General features: G+C 42.5%; 1 long non-coding RNA gene across 2 annotated transcripts; it reads right to left on the bottom strand.

The window, feature by feature from the left end:
* Window positions 1-719: 719 nt before the first annotated feature.
* Window positions 720-15,009, bottom strand: LOC135309633 (uncharacterized). Of its 2 annotated transcripts, XR_010369829.1 has the most exons (4): window positions 8,729-15,009; window positions 7,519-7,603; window positions 3,401-3,533; window positions 720-2,343 (listed from the first exon to the last, which is right to left on the bottom strand). It is a non-coding gene; the product is annotated as an uncharacterized LOC135309633 (long non-coding RNA). The 2 variants fall into 2 exon arrangements; XR_010369830.1 differs by lacking the exons at window positions 720-2,343; window positions 3,401-3,533 and adding an exon at window positions 4,773-4,925.
* Window positions 15,010-15,060: the final 51 nt, after the last annotated feature.

The raw sequence follows: 15,060 nt of genomic DNA, 5'->3' as shown, positions 1-15,060 counted from the left end.
CTCTGTACCTATTAATTCCAGCTAGTTTTCCCAGTACTTTTCCATGCCTTTCCCATGGCAGGAAGACAAAACAATTTCCAGAGCTCCAAGCCCATGGGGTACAAGGCCCCTATCCTAAATTGGTTTTTCCTGCAAAGGAAGGTTGAGAACAGCTCTTCAAGATGGACATTTTCATGGACAAAGTGCAGTTATTACCAAGGAGAGTGGCTCCAGAGAAGGGGCTTGACCTTGAGGGGAATTACATCACCACTTGTCCTCCTAATCAGTGTTTTTTATCAATTATGCTAATTTCCTAAAACCTATAAAAACTGCATTCACCCTGTGTGGGTGGACTTTTGTGGACATCCTTCCATAACTGTCCCTCCAAATAAAGATCCACTTTTATATTTTCTTTTATACTAAAGTTTCTCTCGACTTTCCTTTCCAGGTTGAAAAAGACAACACTGGCACTGTGACCCTGCCACAGCCCTGGCAGTGGTTCCCACTGCCCACATCTGCAAAAGAACAAAGGAAACCAAGCCTCACACACTGCCAAGTGCTCAGGACAGAGCCACAGGCTGCAAGACAAGCCTCAGAGATGTAGCTGACACCTGGGCCAATATTATCTCTATTTTCTAAGCATCCCAGTGCAGCCAGGTCTCTGGATGATGCTGCAAGGCAATTCCCACAGGCCTACTGTTATTTCAGTTCAGACCACTGGTCTGGGATGGAGTGGGAATTCCAGTGCTGTTACTAGTCACCAATGAAAACAAGCCCTGACCTATTTTTTTCCACCATTCTAGGTTGACAAGTAAGGGCATAAGGAAATAATTCCAGGAAAAGACAGGAGCCTTTTTCTATTGGAGGAGCTGCTTCAGTTCCTGGAGGAAAATGTCAATTACTCAACTGTTTCTACACCTCCCTTTATCAAGTCCTCTCTTGTTTTTGTGCCACCAGCAACTTCACTGTCTAGAGGGCCTCAAGTCTAAAGCCAGGACTGGGAATTCCTCTTTGATAGCACAGGATCTTAAGACAGACCACATAATACAAATCCTCTAGAAAAAAATCTATGTACTCAAAAAGAAAAGTTCTCTCAGTTTTGAAAATGCAACGAATTCCTGTTTTCAATTTACTAATAAAATAGTTCTGATTGTTCTCAGGTTAAACATATGCAATAAATTTTCTGAGGGACAACTATATTTATTAAGTATATCAGGTCACTAAGTAGATGACATTACTTCGTTGTCTGAGGTCCCAGGAATGTGGAACTACCCCTGATTACTCTTAGCTCTGTCCTGTGAGGTGCTAAACAATTTTGACTTTCATTTCAGTAGTAGCCAAAACTGTTTTGCCATTCTTAGGAATAAGCACATGAAAGATTCTTCTCTAAGTTACCTGAAAAACAGTTTAATGCAAAATTTTACATTTTAAATTTTTAATTTAAATTTAATTTAAATTTTAAATTTTTTAATAAGAAAGATAATTCCTTTAGTTAATTCTTTAACTCTTATATCTCCTGTGTGTTTAGCCCAAAGTGTTTTGACAAGGAGATAACAGTCTTCAACATATGCTTAAAGCCAAGTACATGCTTCAGTGGGCTACAAATAGAGCTCTTTAAGTTTGAAATAACACATTTTGCAAAGCTCTGCTCCAGAAAACACACTGCAAGGTTTTACACATAAATACTGCACAGATCACCAGCAGCTCTAACATTCCCATATGCTCCTGTGCACATTTCATTAATTTCCTCTGTTATTGGTCATTTATATACGGCACTCCTATCTCACAAAATCATGTGCAGAGCTTTTCTTTACATCACACCCCATTTTTGGCTTTAGCTGGTGGGGGGATATCAGAGAGTCAAACTGGTAAATAATGAAAAGGTTCAGGATTATTAATTATTTTTAAATTAAGATAATAATTTCCAAAATCTATGAAAAGAGAGTTCCCCTTGGAAGACACAAGCACAGGTGGTTGCTCCCACCCTGACACAACACCCTGTGGAGGGCTATTTTTTTGCTCCAAAAGATACAGTCTTAAATTACTTATACTTTACTTGCTCCTGAAAAGACCTTTTGCATCTGTCTGAATACTCTTTCCTAGAAATTCCTGCCATCTTACAAAACTCTGCTTTGATGCTGAGATTAAGTGTATCAGCTTTCTTAGGAGAGCACTCAGGTTGATTTCTGAGCATTCTTAATGAAAGCTCCTTTTCCTCTGTTCTCCTCATAGTTCATTAATTTTATATTTCCAAGTCTGGTCCAAGGCTTTGCTGAAATGAGCAGGAGCATTTGAGATTGCAGACATGGTTAAAGCCAGCGCCAGCTCACGCTTAACTTCTTTTCATTTTTAACAGTCCTTGCCCTGCAGGTATAAAAAGGGAATTAAAGCCATAAGGCACTGCTTCAGATTTGTTCTCTTAATTAGCTCCTGCCATGGTGGATTAATTCCATCTGCAATGTGTTGCCATCTCTGCAGAAGTTTATTGCAGTGGAATGGGGATTAATGAGGAGAGTGGGTGCCCTGGCAGCCCAGCTGTCCGTGAGCTGGCTGGAGTGGGATCAGGGCAGATGGCACCAAGGCTCTCCCTGAGTCTCTGGAGGTGAGGAATTCATGTCCCATAAACCTGCCACATGCACTTATCCACTGCAGAAAACAAAGTGCCAGGGTTGCACATCTCACTTAAAAACAGTGGGCAGTGGATCTGATCATCTCAAAGGACTCTTCCTTTTCTCAAGAAATGGGGGGGGGGTTTAGCCTTTGAATTTTAAGATGAATTAGAATAACTGTATTTTCTTCTCTTGTTTTTTAAGTAGAGTAACTAAATGTAAATACGTTTAAAAACTGGAGGATTTCTTTTAAAGCTGGGAAAGCTGCTGCTGGGAACCAGGCAGTTCAGCAGTGAGCTCTGCACTGGGGTCTTATCCCTAATGAATGAGTCCCTGGGATAGTCTCTGGGGCAATATAGAATTTTAATTTAAAATTTAATTTTTTCAATTTTAATTTTTAATTTTTTAATATAATTTTTTTTTTTTTAAATCTTAGTTTAAAACCCAAATACCTCCAGTAAATCCAGGGAACACCAGAGGCATGAGTGCACTGAAGGACAATGAAGTGTCTTTCTATTTTAATTATAGGTTGCACTTTCCCCCCGTGTTTAAAATGAAAAAATTATATACTTCCTTCTTAATATCTGCTCCTGTGAAACCTCCCCATGAAGTTATATCTGAACACATCACCTTTCAGTCTCAATACCTGCATTACCTCATTTTACATCTTGATCATTAACAGACATAAATTGTTTCAAAGACAGCAGCAGTTATTCTCTTTAAAAAACAGAGATGTGCAACTCTCTAGTTAGAGGTTCAATAAATATGACTATTATAGACTGTGTGCAACTTCATTTATCCCATGGCCTTACCTATAAATGGAGATAGTACATCTTTTAGTGCTGTTTTGCCTGTTTTAGACAGTCTGTTACCTGGGGCAGGTGCTGCCATTCTCATGCTCACTTAGTGTCTCGTATGATGGAGTTCCCATCTCTGTTGATGTCTCTGTGTGTTATTAAAATACAAAGGATGTCAAACAGAAAAAGACATTTGAGTGCTCAGGTGCCATGGGAACAATGCAGGTGTGCAGGCATTTCTCTTCATCCCTACAAACCTGCTGCTAAATATAAAAAAAGCTCTCTGTAGCTGTTCTATTACTATACATAAACCAGAGGCACACCAGACACAGTCACAATGCTGGATAATGCATGCTGGCCACCTTCCAGAAGAGCTACCCTGAAATGGCAGCAGTAACTCTGGTCCCTGGTTGCTAAAGGACAAGAATAAATTTAATAAGAGTAAATTTAATAATAATAATAATAATAACAACAACAAAAACTATAATAATAATTGTTATTGTTATTATCTTATGCATCATCTAGTATGTTTTTTGACTGCATTTCTGCTCCACTCCTATGGCTTCACTTCTTATTCCGATGTCTCTTATTTGAGAACTTACAGCATTATGTAAAAATCTTTCCTCTAGTACTACAGAAAGGAGGAAGGGAGGGAGGAACCCATGCATTCTGGAATCTTAAGATGAAAACACTTCAACAGAAAGCTCTGAGGTCCCATTACTCCACTGGATTTGTGAAAAAGAGCTGGAGAGACAAAGGAGAAGGAAGAGCTAATATTTCAAGGAGAGTGCCCAAATCCCAGGGGATGTGGGATGAGCACAAAAAGAAGCAGCACTGGGTCAAAATAAGGATGAGCACAAAAAGAAGCAGCACTGGGTCAGAATGAGGACATCAGAAATCCTGGGAGGAAGGTCTTGGAGCAAAGGAGACATGGCTGTGGATAAATCCCTCCTGCCACCCATCCTCTGCGGGAGGGGAGGACAGGAGGAAGAGTCCAGAAGGGCTCATGGCACACAGCAGCTGAAGCTGTTCTGGCTCTGTGCAAAGCTGGCAGCTCTCCGTGCATGGCACTGGGGCAAAAACTGTCACTGTACTCACTGCAGCATCTCTTGGATTGTCACTCCACTGCCAGGGCTGCTGCCCTGCTCCAGCACCCCAGGGGCTCCCAGCAGAGCCAGCTTTTATAGGAGCCTTTGTTGTAGTTGAGGCAGTCACAACAGAGCAACTCCATTTTCAGAGGGCTTCAAACTGGTTTTAGTCTAGCATGCATGCTTTTTATACATTCTTACAAAATTCATAAATTTACACTTTACTTATTGGCCAGGAGAGACAAACAAAGTGCTCATTGGGGTAGGCAGTTGGAGATTTCTCTTATCATTCTTTCTTTCCTCATTTCTGTGTCAATGACCTTGGTAGAAAATTAATTCAGGGGTAAAGATGGATCCTCTGAACAAACTTCTCTCTGGCTCACAGAGTCACTGTAAAACCTCTTCCACAAGCCCTGGGACATGGCTGGGGTGTTCCACTCTGCCTTAGGGAGCTGAACAGCAAGGGACCTTACATCAGCTGCAGCCCCCCAGCACTCCTATGTCTCACATCCAGAGTGGCACAGAAGGGGTTAAACAAACCACATGGACTCTGCATGCCTGCACCCAAAGCTCAGCAGTAGGAACACGGTGCAGGGTTTTGGAACAGGGCTCTGGGGTCTGTACAGGCACAGAATGACAGCAGATATTCCCATTTTCTGTCAATGTCAGCAGCTGGAAAGGCCTCTCTGGGCTCTGGTCACATCTGGTTTGGTGAGTCCCTGTCACACAGAGAGGGACATCTCTGCTGGCCCTGTGACTGAAAGGCTCTCAGCTGGGGCTGCCCTGCTGCCCGTGGTACCAGCCAGGTACCAGATCTGTTCCAGCATGCAGGGATGTGCCTTCACACAGCCTTTTATTCCATGTTCAGTCTGTGACAAAGGAGCAGCCCTCAGCACAGCAACTCTGCTCTGCTGACAGTGGCCTCTGCCTTTCAAAGGGAAATCTCTCAGATTTTTCTCCTTTTTTTTCAGATCTTTCTGAGAAATTGCACTTGAGTGACATAAAAAATATCCCAGCTGTAAAAGATCCTATGGCCAATGCCAGTCTAACTTCTCTGTATGGAAATCCAAACTCAGACAGCCTTGTCCAAGACTTTGAGAACGGTGAAAATCAGTCCCCAGATGTCTCATTCAACATACACATCTTGTCCAACTAGCACTCAGTCACAATTTCCTATCACCAAATTACCACGTGGAATCATTAAGGGTAAAATCCTGCTGGCAGCCTAAACCTGGTCTGATTGCTGTGTGGCTCTCAGCTTATTGTGTCCTGCAGCAAAGATGGTTTTCATCCTGCTCCCACTGCTCCCCACCCCTTTCTGTTGAGCCTGAGCAATTATTTTGGGCTCAGGGTGAGATCCCAGCCCACACACCCCCTCCACAACTGACTGAATTAATGGCATATGGGGTCAGGAATGAAAACTGGAGGAAACCTCTCAACAGCTTTGAGATGAGTTGAGAGGTTCTTCATACAGACAGACCCTGAAAATTCATGTAATTTCATTACAGTGAAATGAAGATTTCCATTTTTGTACAGTGAGGCTTTGGGATGGCTTCTTTTTAACATTTAATCCTTAACTGTAATAACACAGTGAATGAAAAGGAATAGTTTAAATCAAGTCCTGTCATTAAGGTGAAGAATAATGGTTCTCAAGTTGAAAGAGGTGAAATCCAATTTGGTGATTAAGAAAACTGGCAGAAAAGTTTGATCAAGAACTGTCTCCTTAATGAGGTGGCTGTAGCTAGCTTGTTAGGAAAAATGAAGTTGGCAGGAAGGACTCTGCAGTTTTTTGTAACCCCCTTCCATAAGATTTTGAAAATCCAAGACTGATCTAAAGGTACATGTTCTTGTGCAATTTTATACCCTAAATCTCTCCTTTAATAAACAAGCTGTTTTAAAGATTAGACAAATCATTTACCCACTTCTAGTCTACATCTATAACAATATGTGATTATAGCTTTGGGGGAACCCAAGCCTTCTGCCTTGATCAATAGAGTTCAGAGCTTCTGGTCTGAAGCCTGTGTGAGTATCCCACTCCTCCAGGGAAATTCCAAGAGTTGCTTCAGTGCTTTAATTTATTTACTTTTACTTTATGAAAAAAACAGCCAAATACAACCAAAAGAAAAACCCCAGGCTACAGAACAATAAATTTGTTTGAATGTAATAATCTCTTTTTCACTCAGTTCTACAAATTACATGACAACAAGCTCTGAAATAATAAATTGTTTGCCTTGCTATTGTGCATTAATCTTTGCTAGAAATCATAAACAAATTTTAAGTCATCAAGCATTGGTTTAATTAAAAATTTCCAACTCAGTACTATTTTACTACCCTTTCCTATCTCGGGCAATAAACCATGGAGTTTTATATGAAGCAATTTTATTTTTCCCCTTAAGTGGCTCATGTGAAGGGTAACTTCCTTGAAGCAGTTGTGCTTTCCTATTTGTCAGTGTACTGCTTCAGCTGCCTTCTACCCATTAAGTTAAAACAGGAAAAGCTGGATTTGATCAGAGCTGGGAGAGGGAGAAGCAGGTAAAAGTATCCATTATTGCTTGAGGAATTATTTGAACTCTGTTTAGTTCAGTGGCTCTTAATTGATGGTTTTCAGATCCATGGAGAGCCTGTTTCCAGTGGTCCTGCACAGACCCAACAGCTGTGCCAGCTGTCAGTGGGCCTAAAGCAATTTTTAGAGGTTCTAACAGAATAAGGTAATCCTCCAGTCTGAGCTGAGCTGTACAAACCAAAATTCACTGAAAAAGTGGAGAGACTAACAGGCTTTGGATCCATTATTATATTATAATAATATAATTATCACAATAAATGCTCAATGTCAAAGTTGCTCAATATCTTAAAGAAGGGTGAGGACAGGGAAGGACAGACCTGACTCCCAGGGGCCCCCTGTTAAACACAAACCTGAAATTCTGGAAAACAAAACCAGCCTAGTATCTAGCACCAGAACTGGTTTGAAAATATAGATCAGTTTCTCAAGGTAAGAAAGAAATTGTCTCTGATAAAACCACGTGAAAACATTTCTGCTTTACTCACCTTTATTCACCCATGTCTTGTGGCATTCACATTCTTTGGAAAAATCCCTTCATCCAGGATTTTTCTCCTGGGAAGCTGGGAAAGCCTCAGAGAAAAAGGAAAACAATTCTTATCTCATTTGCTTCCCCTGTGTTGTGCTCATGTGGAATGTGGTTGGAGATTGTTTACCCACAGGTGATTGTTCCATTGGATTCTGCTGTGAGTTGTTTTCACTCTTTGGCCAATCAGGGCCAGGCTGTGTCAGGACTCTGGAGAGAGTCACCAGTTTTAATTATTATCTTTTTAGCATTCAGTAAGTATCCTTTCTGCATTCTTTAGTATAGTATAGTATTCTTTAATATAATATAGTACCATAAAGTAATAAATTAGCCTTCTGAGAGCATGGAGTCAGATTCATCATTCCTCCCTGCCACAGGGGTCCCTGCAAATACAATAATGTCTCTAATAACCAGGACGGCTCATTTTGGTGCAACTTTTACCTTAACTCAAGCTGTGCCTCCAGCACAATGTCCCAGTGAATTCAGTTTATTCAAAGGGAGTTCTGCATTTGCTTTTGAAAGACTGCAGCACCAGTAGCTCAGTGAGTAGAGAGAAAGCAGGTAAGGTTAAATCGTGCACACACAGTGCTCCCAGATGGAGTTCTTGCACTGTGCCCTTCCCTTGGGGCACTCCCCAGCTTGGAGGCAGCTTTTCCGCCCAGCCTCTCACAGGTTTTCCCATAGTACTGCCTCAGTTCCTTCCTCCTTGCTCTACACCCCTGTCCTGCCCAGCCCAGGTTGGGGCAGATCTTCTGCAACCTCCAAATAAAAATTTTTGAGGTTTCCAGACAAACTCAGGCACAGAAACAGGTTCTTCACAGGAGCCTTGCAGCAGCTCAAGCTTTGGCTGCTGCTAAGTGTGGAAGCACAAGAACAGGAGCTGGCCAGCAGACAGGGACACAAATCCAAAATAAAACTGTGATAGCTTTCTGAGGGTTGTGTTTTCTGTGCAGCTAAACCCAGAAATTGGCCTCTTCTCTAGGTCCCTTGCTCCTAAAAGGCTGTATTTACTTTTAGGGGCAATGCAGTATCAAAACAGGCGCTGTAATAACCACTGAAAAAGGATTTTTCTGAAAATTAGTTTTACTTGACTGGTATGTCAGAACACAGTGGTTTGGGGTTATGTTTGATTGATTTACAGTCCATAAAAGTACACAAATAATAAATTTTACCTGGAGAGAAAGAAATCCTCATCCTTCAGATCTGATGAGCAAAAAGGCTCCTTTCACTTGCCCCCTTCCCTTCTGTGCTTTAGGTGGGAGAAATCCCTGTAGCCCCATGGGAAGGCTGCATTTACATTTAAATAGGGATGTTCTCAGGTGAGTCTTAAGAGGCAAACTGTAGCTACTCGTGGGCTCTGATGAGAGTGTTAATTTATATAGATTCTGATGTGTAGCCCTGATAAAGGAACATCCTTGAAAGCACTTGTAAATGCAAGTTCTCAAAGTAGTCTTCTGGGACTGCTCTAAAAGGGAAGCAACTCTCCCCAGGAGAATCAGTCAGGGCTGAGTGGCACCTGCCTGGGGCACTGCCAGGAATGGCCCTCTTTCTTTACCTTCCTGGAATAGCAAACATCACTCTTCTCATTTATTTTCTTCCCTTTGTCTTGTTCCTCCCTTATCCTCCTGCTTCCCATAAAATCAAGAGCTAAAAAATGGAAGACAAAGGCAGCAAGGTTTAGGACAGTTTTTCAAACACGGCCAAAAAAGTCATCTGCAGAGAAATGTGGGTTATAGCCACACCTGCAGTCTAATAACTGTCACCCTCGAGAGACCAGTGCTGTAATTGAGCAGCATTGAAATGCCAGTGCTACTTAATTACTTTTAATATATGCCTCCCTTCTGTAAACCAACACATCAAAATCACAAGCATTACGAGCAACACTCAATTTCCAAATGAGCCTTCTTTCAACTAAGAGTGCAAAAAGTCAGAGTTGTGTCTCTTGGGTGTTTCTGAAATACCACTATGCTCAATCCAGTGTAAAATCCAGCTGGGAAAAGCCCTCCTAATTTTAGTTTTCTCTAGTTTTCTTTAGTTTTCAGCTGTTATTGCACTATATAGATCCACCTCCTATTTCTTGCTCACACCCTCCAAAATTAGCAGCAGCAGCAGCACTTCATTCCATTGTCTGAAGCAGATGCCTGCTGCTGACCTTTGCAGAAGAGGCTGCCCCACCTCCCAGGCTCACCCCACAGCACAACAGAAGAGTTGGGAGTTTCCCTTTCTTGTCCTTCAGCCTTGCTCACTTACATATAATATAATGTGCATTTAACCTGTGTTGCCAAAAGTCCCTCTAACTCATGCACAAGGTTTCCTCAGGCCCTCAAGTCTTTGGTGCAGAAGGTCAAAGCTGTCTGACAGAAGCTGCTGCACTATTTTGGGCTCTCCCTTTGTCCACCTTCAGATTAACCTGTAATATTGTGCTCTGGAAGTGTCCAATTACATTAAAGCTGAACATAAGCAAGCAGGAAATCAACTCACTCTGCAATATTTCTGTTTAACAAAAAAAGGCAGCTCGTAGATCAGCTGGGGTACAAAACAGTTAATTCAAAAAAATAAGGATTTTAAACTTTAATAAAAATTAAAAATCTAATTTTCTTGTAAGTCGATAAAATACTCTTCAGCCTTTTCCTCTTTTCTTCCTCCCCTGGACTTTCCCTGCCCTCCACTCCTGTGTGCATTTCCTCCCCCTGATCTGCTGAATTAAACTCAGTAAATGTGTACCAGTAACACAACAACCAGGGAAGCCCTTCCTTGTTGGGCAACTGAGAGACAGGACTCCAGAGAAAGGCAGAGGGGCTGAAAGTAATCCAAGCACAAGAAGTCAAAGCCCCAGCAGAAGTCACAGTTGAATTTGTTTGTTGAAGCCAGAGCATAGAGGTACAGGGTGCTGAAGTCATTGAAGTTCCAGTATTGTTTTCACAGCACAGTTTTATACTGTTACAGCTCTAGCAGTCACAACCACTGTGAGAAACGACTGCTCACTTTTTGAAATTTTATTAAACTTTAATAAAAACTGCAACAAAAGGACTAAATAAGGAGAAATTACAGCACTGGGAGTTCCTGTGATAACCAGCCACATGCTCAAAGTGGATGTTCTGCCTTTTATCCTAGCTCCTGCTAAAGTCTTGCCATTGGCTCCTTCCTTGCTGTCCTGGGGTGCAGATCTCTTTCTTACACCTCGGATGGAGTTCAGGTGTTGCCATAGTAACAAGCCAACCCTCCCAAATGCCCTGAGTACCAAGGCCATCCCATGATAACAATGCAAGGGAGAGGACATATCACAGTAACATAACTGTACATCTACACAACTTCTCTTAACACACATATAATCACCCCTTGATTGTGAGAGCCAACTCACAACTCGTTACTCATCTGTAACAACCACTAGTTACAGAACCAGCCTATTGTTTGTGCTCCTTGGCAGCCTTACAAAACTACAGCTTCAAACCTCTGGTGTCTGCATGAGCTGTGCTTTCTCAGTCTCATATCTGTGGTCGCTCATCTCACAGCCTGTACCTGACCAAGGCTGGAATATCCTGATCTGTTGTGCTCCCTGTTCCATCTCCTGTTTGTTTTCCCACACTTCCTGAATTACTGGTGGTTTCAAACCCCTCAGGTCTCTGGTTGTCCCTGCAAAGTACCAGAATTGTGTAGAAGAGGTTTTACAGTGATTTCTGTGAGCCAGAGAGAAGTTTGATAAGAGGATCCATGTTTACCCCTGAAAGAATTCTCTACTAAGGTCATTGACACAGAAACCAAGAAAGAAACAAAGATAAATAAGAGAAACCTGCAGCTGCCCATTCCAATGAGCATTTTGTTTGTCTCTTGTGACCAATGAGTACAGTGTAAACTTATGAGTTTTGTAAGAATGTATAAAAAGCATTCATGCTAGATTAAAACCAGTTTGAAGCCTTCTGAAAATAGAGTGTACTGCTTTGTGTTGTCTCCATCTCAACTATGACAGAATTGAGCATCATGGTGCTCACAAGCCAAAATAGCAAAAGACACTGAGCAGTGACAGCAAAAGCCTGGGTGAAACAGCAATGTCTGCAGCACAGAGCAGTCACAGGCTCCTCTCTGTGGGGTGTTCACTTCTGTGTGAGCAGGGATTCTGTCTGCACTCACAGCACCCAGCCCTACCAACCCTTTCCTGCTGTCACTGCTGGGACCTGTCAGCTCCTGGACTGTCCTGCAGCAGCATTCCCCTCTGTCGTATTAAAGCCATCATTTCTAAATGCTGTGGACCTGCCAGAAGTGAGCCTTCACCCCTCCAGCCTCCCCCTAACCCCTGGCAGGGTGCAGCCCCAGGTGATCACAGCCTCCTGTGAGTTACACTGCTGAGAGCAGCTCACACAGAAGGCACTGCCAGCTAGAAACCCATTTAATGCAACAGCAGCTGCAAATGGGCTTTTAATTCACACCAGCAAATGGTGTAAATATTAAAAGCAGAATATTAAAAGAACAAACGTGCTGTTGAAGAGAGTAAGAGGCAAATTAAAGTCAGAGCAACACCAAATTCTGGGAAGGAAGCCAGTAAGAAGAGAGAAGGAAGGAAATTCACTGCATCCTTTGGCCTCATTTGTCATGAGAGGCGATGAAGTTAAAGCTTGTAGGAGAGCCAGGGATGAGCTTTTCTATTGGAAAGATACCTGCAGAGAAGCTCCTCTTCCATCCCATCCTCTCAACACAGAAGTTTAACAACCTAAATCTAAATGCTTTAAAGATTGCTTAACAAATCCAGGCTGGGGAGAGAGTGGATCCAGGGCAGCCCTGAGGGGGAGGATTTGGGGGTGTTGATTGATGAGATGCTCACCATGACAGCCTCAAAATCCAGCTGTGTCCTGGGCTGCATCAAAAGCAGCAGCACCAGGAGCAGATCAAGGGAAGTGATTCTGCCCCTCTGCTCTGCTGAGACCCCCCTGCAGTGCTGCACCCACCCCTGGGACCCCCCAGTATCTGAAGGATGCAGATCTGCTGGAGAGGGTCCAGAGGAGTCCACAAAGATGACCAGAGCTGGCCTCTGCTGTGCAGACAGGCTGAGAGTCAGGGTTGTTCAGCCTGCAGCAGAGAAGGCTTTGGAGAGACCTTAGAGTGCCTTCCAGCACCTGAAGGGAGCTGGGGAGGGACTTTGCAAACAGGTATGGAGCAACAGGACATGGGAAAATGGCTTTAAACTGACAGAGGGCAGGATAAATTGGGTAATAGGAAGAAATTCTTCCCTTTCAGAGTGGTGAGGTGTTGCAGTAAGGTAGAGAAATCATAAACAAAGGCTTCATAAAATCAAGCCTGCTCTCCTAAAATCATTGACTAGTCCTTTGCAAGTTCCCATGTGAAAGCAATCCTGGTGTGAGCAGTTATTGTTAACATAACAATCTATTCCTGGATAGAAAACAACCAGCACCTGCATAAACTGTTTTTAAACCTTGAGATAGTTTTCATTTTTCTATCTCTGACAACTTTTCCTGCACTGGGGTTTTGAGTGACCAATTAATACAGGATAACTTGTTACTGACCAGTAGAGGAACTGGCAAGAAAGCTCCTCACCAACTGGAGTCCCACATGAGGTCTGTAAAACTGTGTAAAAAGGAGTGATGTGAATAAAGAATGGCCTTTTTCCACCATGGAGAAACAGGATCCTGTGTGATTTATTCCCATAGTGAGGCCCTGGCACAGGTCCCCACAGAGAAGGTGTGGTTGAAAATGTTCAAGGCCAAGCTGGACAGGTCTTTGAGCAGCCTTGATTAGTGGAAGAAACTATTCAATGAGCTTTGCCAAAGTTAAATATCCTAGTGCTTGGGCCAAAGTGTTTCTTTTGGTAACTGCCATGAATTTACCAACTCCTGGACCCCACCCTGTGATGCAGCACAAGTCAAGGCAGGGCAGTGCCAAATCCCTGGTGCTCCTGTTGGGAAGGATGAGCTCACAGGGAGTGCATCCAATTCCTCACAGTCCAGTTTCTTACAGCAGCATTTTTTGTGACACTAACAACCTCCACACTCTGAAGTTGCTACATTGCTTTAGGGAATTAGCTGCTGTTTTTACTTTACATTACTAAATTAAAATTACTTTGAAATGTCAGTTTGCTTGTAAAACCACAAAATGTAATTTTACTTTTGGTTTCTTTGAAAAACTGTTTGGCTTTCCAGAGTCACATCATGGGATGTGATCTAGCCATTGTTACCTTCATCCTCTTCAAGAGATAATACTGCCAAGCCCAAGGCTGTTTCCACCTGGCAGCACAGCAGTGTTATTATTTCAGCCCTGGATGGCTTTGTGTATTTTAGAAATTCTATTCAGATAGAAAAATCCATGAAAAAAAAAAACCACTGAGGCACATACCACGTTAGCAGGGATGGTAAAAAGTTCTCTAAGAGGATGGAGAGCACTGGGCTCTTGGGTGGTAGCCTGGAAACCCTGGGCCATGCCCAGCACAGACTCCAGAGTACTGGGGATGAGTGCTTTGCCAGCAACTCTTACCCCTGCTGAAGCCAGATGGAAAGAAAAAACCTCTGTGAATGAGGCTCTGAAAGGATTTGGGTTCAGTTACTTCCCCCCATATTTCGCTAGTACCAAAAGAAGGGGAATTCTAGAACATGTTGTTTTTCAACTTTTTTTTAATAATTTTTTTTTTAATGAAAAGCTGCCTTAGTTTTAACTTTTAGATTAAAAAGCTCATGAGTGCATAACCTGGTGCAGTTTTTCCTATCAAGAAGCAGGTTTCACAGCTTAGATTTTCAGTGAAAAAACCCAACCCTCCCATTACAGGGGACACCAGAAGGAAAGCCATTGCTAAGAAGCTATTAACAGCCAGTTTGAAGCCAGTTTTCTCAGTGGATTCTTAATTACAGAGAGACAAACCACACCAAATAATCCAAAAGGTTGGATTTGTATAAAAAGGAATCCTGCATTAACCCTGAAGAAGGAAGAAAGGAAATGTCCAACCCCAAAAGACTGACTGCAGATCCAGCTCCTTCCACCTTTGCTGATGAACCTTTTAAGACCAAAGAGAACCTCAGTAAAACCAGGGATAAATCTAATTGGCTTTTAAGCATATGAGCTGGCTAGGCTTTGCCCAGAGGTTGTTAATGAATAATTTGACCTGCTGAAAGCCAAAAGAGAGTTTATTGCTTAACCCTGTAACTACATTAATTGTAATTAAGTGGTAGCCTGGGAAAGTCTCTTCCCAGCAACCTGCTGAGGCAAAGCAGAAACTTAATGTTTAAACAGATTATAACCTTGTCATAACTTCTGTCTTGTGCTCAGAGTACAATTTTAAGCAGTACTCAAGGTATTTTGCCAGCTGATGTTGGTTATTGGCACAGCACATTGCAGTGCACAGCGGTGCATTCTGTGCTGCACTGTTGTTTATTTATGCTGTGGAAGCACCTGGTGGCTCTGCTCAAGGTGAGACACTGCACTGTTGTAAATGCAGGGCCACCAACAAAGGAAGGAATGATGAGGAGGACTCCATCTTATCAGAAGGCTAATTTATTACTTTATA

This window comes from Passer domesticus, chromosome 11 (genome assembly GCF_036417665.1).
Source record: "Passer domesticus isolate bPasDom1 chromosome 11, bPasDom1.hap1, whole genome shotgun sequence".
NCBI classification, from domain to species: domain Eukaryota; kingdom Metazoa; phylum Chordata; class Aves; order Passeriformes; family Passeridae; genus Passer; species Passer domesticus.
The sequence above is the reverse complement of the archived record's forward strand: the minus strand, read 5'-3'. Positions and strand labels throughout refer to the sequence as shown.